Here is a 13,122-nt window from a genome sequence, read left to right as displayed (position 1 = left end):
ATATATATATATATATATACACTTATTGTGATAATGAAAAAAAACGTGTAAAAAAACAAAAGTCTTATTTTATCTTTTTTTTATACATACTGGAAAGTATACTTGATTCTTTTGCCATTGGTATCAGGTCTAGACACCAACGCTATATGGTTAGGATAAAGCTTTGCTGTTCTAGTTAAAACTCCAGGGATTGATACGGGCATGTATGAATTAGATCTATTGCTATCTAACTTTATTCGTACTCTGCCGTCGGCGTTACATGTAGCATCTATGTCCGTAGATAGTACCTGGTCTGGCCCTAACATTATTAAAATATAAACATTTTAATTTTTTTTATTTAACATATAAAAATTTACAGAATTTACAAAAACTTATGAAATGCTTAATATAAAAGGAAGAAAAGGTGTGCTTTTTAGTATCAGAATTTATAAATAATTATCTATAAAGCAGAATATACAAGGATAATGCATTGATGTTTGCTGACATTTTTTTAAGGAGAGATGATGAATAAATTACTGTAAATGAAATATAGTAATTAAATTACTGTAAATAAAAAGTTCCTTTAATATATTATGACAAAATTACCATCGAGACCAGTTTCACTTGCCAATGCATATGTAGTTGATTGACTCATCTCCTGTAACAACCCGATTTATAAATTTTAAATAATAATATTTTCATTTTGAGCGAGGATTCGCAATCAATAATTATTTTTAATCTTTTCTTAAATTGAAACCGTAAATTAAATATAAAATTTGACAAATTTATGCTGCGGTCCACTTTAGCGCTTTAAACGCTATAGAGTTTTATAGCACTAACATAACCATTGGATGTTTCGGAACACTCTGAGTAACTCTGATTATCTCATCAATATGTCATCGTTTTTGCTCCAATTGCAACACTTTCGAGAGATAGGTTGGCTGGAGCGCTCACGTAGTAGTTATAGCATTCAGAACAATAATGGATCAATCGGAGCGTAGCGTTTGGAGTGTGGCGTTCAGAGCATTTGGAAGAAACAAGTGGACCGCAGCCTAATTAATCTTTGGAGGATCTGAGGCCCCTTTAAAGACTCGATAATGGTATCATCTTTTTCACCATTCAACCCCATGACAATGAGGAAAAAGTTCTAGCTCTTAAAATAAAAAAGTCGATCAAAAGATGCCAGTCCTCAGAAGGTTAACAACATCGGAATCATAATCGAATCGATAAAATTACTTTTTGTTTACCGTTTTTTTGGTTTACCGAGAATTTCTTGAAGAGTCCATTTTTGCAATGTCTTTCAAATCGTAAAAGAGTGCGCGGTATTTACAAAAAAGAAGAAACTCGTATAGAACAATGATCGAATATTGCACAAAAAGAAATAATAAATAATAAATTTTTTTATTTGAATAAACTTAGTATTCATTATTTTTTATATGAGTTATATCATTTTGTAATAATTTGTAGAGGTGGCTTAATAATATAAAATATAAATAAGAAGGAGCATACAGTCACGCAAGATGTTTTTTGCACAAATTATATATTTAAAATTTAAAATGTAAACGTTTCGGTTAAATTTCGATCATCAGTACAACTAAAAGAATGATGTTATAATAAAAATGCTAATTGAGATGTAAAAGTGAACATAAAATCTGAAAATTAATTCTGTTTCCTCGATCTTTGGCATATGAGATTTTCTTGATTGAATATTATTTCTTGATCGCTGTATGCTAAACACGGGATTATTAGATTCTGATAAACAATGTTATATAAAATAAATTATTATCTTTATTTTATTATAATTTATTAAAGTGAATTAATTACAAAAATTTTAAATATTAGAAAGTGGCTAAAATGTTACAAAAATTAAATGAAAAGGAGCATACAGCCACGCTACAGTAAAGTAGTAGATTGTAATTAAATTATTTTTTCAGAAATAAATTGAGAGCCGATAATTTATCAGAATGATTGTGTGAATCCGATAAATTATCGGCTCTCAATTTATTTCTGAAAAAATAATTTAATTACAATCTACTACTTTACATCTGTAGCGTGGCTGTATGCTCCTTTTCATTTAATCTTAATTACAAAAACTTACTCGTATTTCCACAACGATCAATTGCACTATAATGCGGTGTTATTCGATGTGAAGAATATTACGAAGATGGCAGAATTTTCTGATGATAAGAATATTATTTAAGAAAGATCGTACGATTACAGTGACATTGTTAGTATTTCGAGACGGTATTTATATATATTGAGAGAAAAGAGAGGGAAAGTATTAGGAGGGGATGTTATATTAGAAGGGGAAAAAATGTCAGAAAAGCGTAATGTATCACTTTGAAAAATTCTAGATTCAGAAATATCACTATAAAAGAATGGTATTAGAAATAATACATATAAAGAAATAAGATTTAGGATAAAATAAACAAAGTGATTACGCTTTCCTGACATTTTTTTTGCCTATCATTAGAAAATAGTTCCCCTTTCACTAATGTATCACCTCCTGCTAGCACTTTCCCTCTTCTTTCTCTCAATATATATAAATACCGTTTCAAAATGCTGACAATGTCATTGTAATTATTCGATCTTTCTTAAATAATATTCTTATCATCAAAAAATTCTTCCATCTTCGTAATATTCTTCACACCGAATAACACCGCACTATAACAGTGTAATTGATTATTGTAAAAATACGGGTAAGTTTTTATAATTCATTAATTCATTTTAATAAATAAAAATAAAAATAATAACTTATTTTATATAAAATTGATTGTCAGAATCTGATAATAGTATCCCGTGTTTAGCATACAGCAATCAAGAAATAATATAAATAACAATAAAGGGCAAAGTAAGAGTTAAATACATTTTTTAAATAGTCACACAATTAAAGGTCACAAAATAAATTACAAATAAAAAAAAGTAAAATTGAAAAAATATATAATAAAAAACTCAGTTAAAATTCAAATATAAATCATTATAAGTTTCGACTACGAAGTTTTCGACCAGATTGAGCCCTCTTTAGACATTAATTTATCATAAAATTCGCTGTACAAAATTAATTATCGGAAATAACCGCATATTTTATTCATTATAATAACAACTCGAGTGAATCTTGATGTAGAACTCGACATTATTCACATACGATTGAACAGTTAAATGTGTTTCATATCTCTTGGAAAAGTTCTAGTTGAAAAAAATAAAATAAAAAGACCTCTTACGAAAAAATAAACACAATCAAATTAACTGGAATTCTAACAAGTAATTAAAACTCACCAAAAATTATGTGTAAATTATTACAATCAAGTGTGTCCATGTAAGTATAAAAAACTAATTAATACGTACAAAGTATAATGGAACGCAGATGTGTGAGACGGACATTGTATGCCGATTATAATGTACGCTCGATGATACGGATCAATACAAACTGAGAGAAGAGACGGACTGTCAATAACGAAGAGTCAAACTTTATTTACAATAAAATCCTTGACAACGATCAAAATCCAAATACTTGATCGAAACGTTTACATTTAAAATTTTAAATATATGATTTGCAAAAACATCTTGCATATGTGACTGTGTGTTCCTTGTTATTTATGTTATATCATTTTGGATTCTTAAAATTAATTAGTGCCTTTTAATCAATGTATTTATATATTAATGTATGTATTTATTAAAAGTTTCATAAAACCAGCGTCAATAATTGTGTTAGATTTTGACGTCAGTTTTGTAGAATTAGAACTTCAATTTGTTATCTTTTTATTATTCTGTAAATATTTGGGATATTTTTCTTTATGTTTAATATATTAATGCAGGGAAGATTTTTAAAACTACGAGATTACCGGCAAAGATGATCCGGTAATGATCGTACGATACGCAATTGTATATAATATTGCTCTACTTTTTTTATAACATTTAAAGTACATTTATATTATAATATGTTCAAAAGTCATATTACTCAAACTCGCAAACACGATCTTATCCATTGGACTGACTGTAAGGATCATTAATTGTTACAATGACGTCACAACTTTATATGCAATTGCACTGATCGGCATTTAGGCTGTACGTGGGTTGGTGAAGTAGGAATCAAGCTGAAAATTGGCCGAGTATGCAACTAAATCCCAGCTCAGATTTAAATGATAAGTACATTATATACAGAGTGTCTTGTAAGTTTTTGCCAAGCACTTTTGTGTAGAGCGGACTAAACTGAGTTGAAAAGTTCTCTACTAATTTGCAATTTTTGCAGTAGTTAACAAGATATTAATTATTAAAAATTGCCGAATATTGGTCTTTAATTTTAATTTTTTCTCAAATATTATCAACTTTACAAAAAAACAGCAGGTAACAAAAATTGTTTATTTTCTTCTTATAGAGTTCTGAGAATTTTTTTCAGAATTTTTTAGTACCACATTTTCTCATGTTGGTAAAAATAGTTGTCAATAAGAAAATGCAGTACTAAAAAGTTGACAAAAAATTCTGAAAAATTCTGAGCTTTATAAGAAAAAAATAAACAATTTTTGTCTTTTGTTGGTTTTTTAAGTTGATAGTAGTTGGATAAAAATTTATTGAAAACTAATTCGGTGATTTTTAGTGATTGATATTCTTGTTAATTATTGCGAAAATTGCAAAATAATACAGGATGTTTTGACTAATTGTAAGTTTAGTCTGCTCTACCCCTATGCAAGCGTTTTATCGTTACTTATCAAACACCCTGTATATATAAGAATAAATTTACAATATAAAAGCGCAATATATTAAATTATGCTTGACATATACTTTGTAACTTAAAATTGTAATAACTAAATTACACGATAATGAATAACTCAAATAATGACAATCAGTGATAACAGTTAACTGAAACGCAATATTTAAAATTGATTGGTAATATGCAAAATTTTTAAAAGTTTGTGATAAATAAAACTTATAAATAAAAATTTGTAAATAAAACTTTTCAATACATAATGTTATTATTGATCTCTTTTTGGATTATTAGTTCTAATATGCAATCTTTCTCTCTGTCTTTGATTCTGTTTATATGTATATAAATTTTCCAACATATATGTGTGTGTGTGTGTGTGTGTGTGTGTGTGTGTGTGTGTGTGTGTGTGTGTGTGTGTAATTTGAGAAGAGAAAGATTATAATGTATTATTAAATACGTTATTATCATATAATAAATCAATGTAATTAAGAATAGAGTGTAGAAAGAATTTGCACATTAAAAATAAAAATAAAATTTTAAATATAAAACGGTGAAAATATAATCAATGAATCTGTGAACAGTATCGACAAATAAATAATATAAAAGTCAAGTTTAAATAAAATTTCTCTCTTCTTGAATTCTAATCTAGTTTTATACTAAACTTTTTTTTTTTATGTATAACTGCGTTGTGCTTTTAAGTTTTTTTCTATCTTATTTCTACAAAATATATAATATGTATAAAGACTACAGAATGAAGGTAATTGTTTAATAATAATTTTAGTAGTCATTATTAAAAATTTATTATCAGTAATAATATATTATTATTCTAGCTTTATTTCAGAAATATGTTTTTAGAATAATCACATACAGTCTGCAAAATTAGAAAATGTATATAACAATGTACATAGAAATTAATATTTATAAAGTTTTTTTTTTAGAATTTCTTGCATAATTTTAAATAAAGGTGTTTTTTGTATAAAGATGAAGTAACAAGGTCGACTAAAACAAATAAGAGAAAAACGTAAGACATAATAAGATATAAGTAGTAAGCGAATCGGCTAATCACAGTCGAAATAATAAAATAAGTAGTCATCAATCGTAACGTAAATAGTAAATAAAAAAAATTGATTGCTTACTGTTCACGTTTTATTACTTATATTTTTTGTATTACTATATTTTTTATATGATTTTGTATATTTTTTGTATGAATTTGATGTTATTGAATTATTATAACATAAATTCGGTTAATAATCAATCAATTATGGAAAAAGAAAAAAAATGAAAAAATTAGCAACAACTAATATACTTACGAAAATGAAAGCTAAAAAAATGAAAAATAAAATTAATTTGACAAAAAAAAATGTTTTTAAATCATAGAAATAAAGCAAGAAATGAATCAAAACTAACAGAAAGAAGAGGAAAATAAAATGATAATCTTCTTTACCTTTTGATAAAAATAAATATTTTGTTAAATTATTTTTCCTCTCTATGTTTGAAATCGTATTCCAATAATCGCCTTATAAATGCAATGTGTGGAATGCCATGTCATGCAATGTTTATATAAGCATTATATAATACATTCAGAAATTTTTTTATGGAGTTGAAATAATCACTTTTTTTACATATTTCAAAAGTTGTGTAATGCTTTAAAAACATTCTCATAAAGTTTTAAGTATAAATTCAAATAGCACGCATCGTCCAATCGTTTACCTTGTTTGGACAAATGATTACTTATTATTATAATCATAAATTTAGAGACTAAGTTCTAAGTTTTGGTACTAAGTAAGATTGGTATGACAGTTGATATAGTAAACTACTTTTCATTCATTTAAAAAGTTATTTTATGTTATAATTGTTCTTTTTTTTGGTCACTGTTATAACAAATTCCCTGGGAGTACGAACATAAGTATCAAAGTACAGCTTTTAGAAAAAAACATGTTTAGATACTTTGAACATTTTTTTTGTTCAATTGAGTAACGAATTACTTTTTTTTAACGAAAAATTTTTTTATTTTTCTAAAAAAAATTTATATCGATTTATTAACTTACCCTTTATCAAGATATTAACGATAAAATAAGATAAAATTCCGAATGGATTACATAACACATCGATTGCTCAAAACGTGGCAACAGTATCAATAGTACAAAGATTAGTTTACATATCTTTTCGATTTTTAAGTATCATGTGATATCTGATAGATGTTATTAATATGCATTTTCGTTTTATATAATTGATTTCAAGAAAAATTTACGTCCAAAAGTTTTTTACTTACGATTACAAAAATACAAATATATTCATCTATAATGAAAAAAAAAAAATTACATTAACTGACTTTAAGTTTTATATATGATACGGCGCATATTTTAAGTTATAAAAGTATAGAATTTAATCAATTTCAAAATGGAATAACTTTTGTCTGGGACTGTATAGAACATTCTTAATAATCAAACTGAAAGGAAAAGATCAAATAAGAATCGTGCGCAGTATTTCGTAAAATTTTTACAGTATAATATATAAAAAAAAATAATTATATATATATATATATATATAACATATATATATATATTATGTTAAAAACGTTTACATTTTGATTTCTTTCAAACCATTCTTTAATGTAGATAAATTATAACAAAAATAGATTGACTGTAGAGTAGTAAATAACTTCTCATATTAGTAAGTACTTCTCATATTACAATACTTGGTGCTGATAAGTCATTTCATAAAGAAAAGGTAAATACGTCGTTCTTTCCCCTATAAATTAACTTATTACTGTTAAGTACTGATATGTGAGATTATTGACTCCACAGTCTGTTTCTGTTTGAATTCAATTATGTTCTGAAGGAGGCTGAGAAGAAGCCAAAATATGTGAACATTTTTAAATAAACAAATGATAAACGAGCAATTGGGAATTGGGACTGTAGAAGGTGTGCAGTTTTGCTTTGAATAAGCTTTATCTCAAATAATAAAAAATTAACTAATTTCGGCTAATCTGTTAGCATTTTTCAGCAAAACAATTATTACAATAGATTGATATCCATTTGGTTGCAATCATTGTGAAGTGGTAACCATTCATCTATTGTAGCAATCTCTCCAATTGAAATACTGAATGGTAGTGAATGACTAGGAATCTCAAAAGGAATGTAACGGATTATAATTGTTATAAATTATCTCAATTATAAAGTTAATCATTAAAGTACAATAAATAAAAACATATTGAGATTCGAGAAAAAGTGTTACACACAACTGTCAAACTACATAAATAATTTAAAATTAGAAACGATTAGTTCGATGCAAATAAACTGACGGCAATGTCATCATACAGAGCAGTACGCAGGCGTAGTGCGTAAATTAATTAAATATTATATTTTAATTAAACTACTTTGTTACAGTATTAACAAAGATGATTTGTTTTCTAAACATGATACCTACTTACAGATATAATTTCTTTGTTGAATCAATTTTCTTAGTTACAGATGTTGAACTCATGTAGTAAGCTAATATAGCTTTACTAAACCAACGAATTAATTTTATTCCGTAAACCATTCAGAAGTGGGTTAGATAACTCAGAACTTTTAGGAGCATGATCTGATGAAAAATTATGCTAAAAAATGCTTGTTGAAAATAATACTATCTCAAAAATGCTGATAACATTTTGATCTTCAAGATTTGTATTTTACTTTCACAGTATAAAGTGTCTTACAATATAAAGTGTCTTATAAACCGTAATGTAATTTTACATAACATGTCAGAAATAAAAGTCCTCCTAATAGTCAAGCTAGATCATTAGTGCAGAAATAATTCTGTGTAAATTTATACTATACAGTAAAATTTCTCTGAAATTATTCCACGTTTTGGAATACTTTTTAAAGGAATTTCAGCAAAATTTTAGTATTTCAGAGAAATTTCAATTCAATTTCGGCGATTTCTTAATATGTGAAAAATCAGCTGAAAAATTCAGTAAAATTTACAGATGGATATCCAAAGGAAAGATGGAAGGCATTCCAAAATAAGACACTATATATTGTGAAAGAAAAATATAAATCTTGAAGATCAAAAGATTATCAGCACTGTCAGATAAACTATAAATTACTTAAATATCATGTACTAAACATAGTTAAAATAAGCTAACAATAGATTTATTGATTTATAATAATAAAATTAAAAATAAATAATAATAATAATAGAAATAAAATTAAATAGCTTTACATAGACAGAGATATCAAGAGGCTAATTAATGCAAAAAATTCCGTTTTAATATTCAATATGATATTCCATGTTTCTATTGGATTGAAGAAAAAGTTCTGCGGTATTTTATTAGGTCAAAATTATATATATAATATCTTCGTTAAAAATAATCAAAATTTAAATTTAAAAAAAGAGTTTTAAAGCTTGAAATCTCTATTTTCGAATGGTTACTATATTTTTTGAATTTATTTGAATTTTGTTATTTTTATATATGAAACCACGAACTAGATATATAAAAACTACAAGCTGAAAAAAAGGAAAATTTTTCTTCTCACTTAGTGGGTCTATCACGTGCCAAAAAAAATTTGCGAAAATTTTTGACTCTCTACATCGTGAAAGTTTGAAGTCCTCCTTATAAAATCGTTTATTAAAAATGTTTTTACGATTTTTTGTTCTTGAGTTATTCACAAGTTAAGTAAAAAGAGCATTCTGACTTTGGTTGCTCATATTCCAATAAAAATCATCTGCAATTAAAAAAAACAGATTCTTAAAGTAGAAACATTACTCTATTGAATAGTATCATGCTAATTTTTTAAATGTAAAATATATGGAAATTGAGTTAAAAATGTGATATTACTATTCTCATATATATTGCACAATGGAAAAAAGGATAGTAATATCACATTTTTAACTCAAATGTATATATTCTATTTTTTTTTAATTGGGAATTATACTACTTGGAGCAACGTTCCAGCTTTAAGAATCTGCTTTATTAATTATAACGGTATGATTTTTAACGGAGTTATAAGCAATCAAAGTCAGAATATTCTTCTATTCAATAATCGCGTGTAACTTGGTAACACAAAATTGTAATATTTTTTAAACATAAACTTTTAGAAAAAACTTTAAGCTTTTACATCAGATAGTTGAAAATTTCGCAGCTTTTTCTTCAGTCCAATATATTTAATTTATACATTGCAATAATGTTAATTAAATTTAAATTAGAAGCAATATAAATATACATAAGTTGCAAGAAATGTGGATTATATATTGAATAAAAGAATAAGATAAAAAACTACATATTGTTATACATTAATTGAAAGATACAATAATTGTTAGAAATTGAAATTGGTTACCCTAATATTTGTTATTTATAAAATTTTCATTTATTGTAAAAAATGCAAATTTCAAGAGAATTATTCCAAATTACTATACTTACCAACTGATTACTTATCTATATAACCACTAGAAAATAAAAAGTATAAAAATATCGCTCCTATACTCTTTTGAATTAATTTTTCGAATAATACGTAATCAAAAGAAGTTTTATTATAGTGTTTTGAAAAGATCCCGATGTCAATTACAAGAATATTGAATAAAAAGTAGAGAATCTATTTAAAAATTTTAAATTTGATTTTAAGAACTCCTTTGTACTTACACTTATGATCAAATAAGTTTAAGCATTTATTGAAACCTTATTACTTTTATATGAAACATTTTTCTTTTCAATTTATTTTATTGTATTGTTTTCGAGATATTTTACTAATTCTACACTTTTTCCTCATTCTGTGCGTGCGCGCGCGCGCGTGTGTGTGTGTGTGTGTAACGTAAACTATAAATATTTATATAGTTAACAATGAATTTTGGAAGCTTATGTAATGTATAATCTTTTCTTTTATTCAGTGTGTGTATCTCTAATATTGTTTTGTATTCGCACAAAAAAGTCTTAGTTATATTTGTACATATTCGCTCTATGTAACTACAGACATTCACTTTCATTCTACTCATTTTACCTTATTTCTTGACTATTTAAAATTCTAAACAAATAATTCCCTTACGTGCTGTTCTGGATTATAAGTTGAATCACTGTGGATTACTCGTATCGTGTGATAGTTCTTACAATACTGTCTAAGAACTCAATCCATTACTATTTCGATCGTGCTAGTTAAGATATGTAGATGTGCTAGTTAAGATATGTAGATATAAGTCATTTTCCCCTGTATTCTGTAACTCGTTATCAAGGAATGGAAAGTTCCCCTACAGCGCAATATTGCATGCAATATTGCTGCGGTATTACAGCAATATTGCTGCAAATTTTCTGCGGTATGGGTTACTTTTTAAAAGTAACACATTATAGTTATTCGTTACCGAGTAGAAAAAATAACAAGTTTATTACTAGTTACCGATTTTTAAAAGTAATTCGTTACAGTTATCGTTACTTAAGAAAGTAACTTTTCGTGACTTTTCCGTTACTTTTTTAAAATCGATGACCGCCAATCACAACGGACGGGACTAGGGGCTTTCTAGTTTCAAGCGCTATGCACTGTAAAACATTTTTGTGTAAAAACTATTATAGTGAATAATTTTGAAACTATAATAGTTGTGAACATCCACGTATTTATAAATTTGCAATATGTAAATAAAAATAATTTCTTGGTTTGTAATTAAACAGGAAGCATTGTGGAAGTATAGGATAACTCCGGCAAATACGCCGCACTGGGATTTTCGCCGTAGAAGTCAGAAAAAATAGAAGGAGTGGGGGTAATTTTTCCGCAACTATTCTGTTACATGTCTTTACGTTATATTAGTATTGAATTATGATTTCTTACTGTTAATATTAATGAAATTATTGTGTGAGTTGAATCGATTTGTCACTGTAATAAGTAATGCCATTATAAATTATAATCTACATAAAATAATTATTGTAGGGCGTGTAAAAAATTAGTGATTATTTCGTGATACATACGTGTAGTGGAATAGTAAAGCATGTTGTGTAGCAAACTACAAGTGCTTTGCTTTCGTAGTTTAGTTTGTTTAGTTTGTTTAGTCTTTGTTTTGTTGTCTTGTATATCCCATCTGTTCGAGATATACAGCATTTTTAGCGAGCGATTTATGCCCAAAGCATACAAAGAATGCAGATTGAATTCAGTGCATTAAATACAATAAATGCATTTTATGAAATATATATCTTATGTCACTTGTAATATATGTAGGAAGTGTACCAAATAACACTTGTAATACATATATGTAGGAAGATTGTAATTATTATTTATTACTTTATATACATATTTACCATTTTTATTCCTTAATAAAACTTTATAAACACATTTTATAAGTTATTGTATTATTATACGTCTTATTTATTTGTAAATTTTTCATGAGCCGTACATAACCCCCCCTCCCCCTGTTGCTCTCCACATATTCAATCCCTATAGAATATAAAAATGCAAGGATCAAAAAGTTCATTTTTTAATATGAAAAATAAATATTCCGGATTTCTAATATTTTTTTTCATAGTAGTAGACAGTACAAAATTTTTACTAATATAATTCATTTATTATAAACATAGTAAATAATACTTAATAAATTAAGTTTTTGATAGATGCAGAGTATATACGGAGTTACCCTAATTACAATGTGTAGTTATAAGAACGATAATATGATAATACATTTCGCATTATATTATATATTATTATACATTTAACAGCAGTACACGAAAAATTACTGTTATATTACGTAATATTACTAAAATTTGAATAATTACAGAAAATATTCAAAATATCTTGTTGTTTATAATTTTTCATATAAAATAAGATATAGTTACACAATAAAAGCAAATTTACATAATTTTTTGTGGACTTACATAATGTCTGTAACATTTCACGATTTTTTATATTTACAGGATTAATCATGTAATTTTTACATTTATTATATATGTAAATTTATGAAATTTTTTTACAGTGTGCTTGTGTCGTATCATGTTCAATCGTGTGCAAAGTAACGATAAAAGTAACTGTAAAATTACCGTTATCAAAAAAGTGTAACTTTGTTACCGTTACAGTTACCAAAGAAAAAAAGTAACACAATTACCAGTAAAATTATCAAAAAAGTAACTTATAACTTCCTTACAAATTAGTACTTTCATTCTCTGCTCGTTATGCAATCGTTATCTGCTCATAACGACAGTTGCTCAGATATTTTATATAGTAGAAAAGTTTATGAACATATAACGACTGTATAACGAGTTATAGAATATAGGGACTGGTTTACTATTAATGCGAAATATGTCTTAGCTGTAATAAAATCCAACTAGCTCATTCTTCTAATAACTGTATCATAAAAGTTATTGTTATGATTAAATTAAATTACATTAGGCTCATAGTAAATGTTATATTTTCAATAATTTTGAATTTTTGTGAATGTATGTTGTTTAATTGCACGCTATTAATTTTTACAACTTAATTTTTATTGTTTTT

At 26.1% G+C, this 13,122-nt stretch overlaps 1 pseudogene; it reads right to left on the bottom strand.

The window, feature by feature from the left end:
- The window catches only part of LOC108752032, a 5,746-nt pseudogene extending 3,647 nt beyond the window's left edge, over positions 1 to 2,099 (bottom strand).
- Between the last annotated feature and the right edge of the window lie 11,023 nt (positions 2,100 to 13,122).

The sequence above is a fragment of the Trachymyrmex septentrionalis genome, unplaced genomic scaffold (genome assembly GCF_001594115.1).
Source record: "Trachymyrmex septentrionalis isolate Tsep2-gDNA-1 unplaced genomic scaffold, Tsep1.0 scaffold53, whole genome shotgun sequence".
Classification (NCBI taxonomy): Eukaryota; Metazoa; Arthropoda; class Insecta; order Hymenoptera; family Formicidae; genus Trachymyrmex; species Trachymyrmex septentrionalis.
Note: the sequence above shows the minus strand (reverse complement) of the source record. Positions and strands in the feature narration are given on the sequence as shown.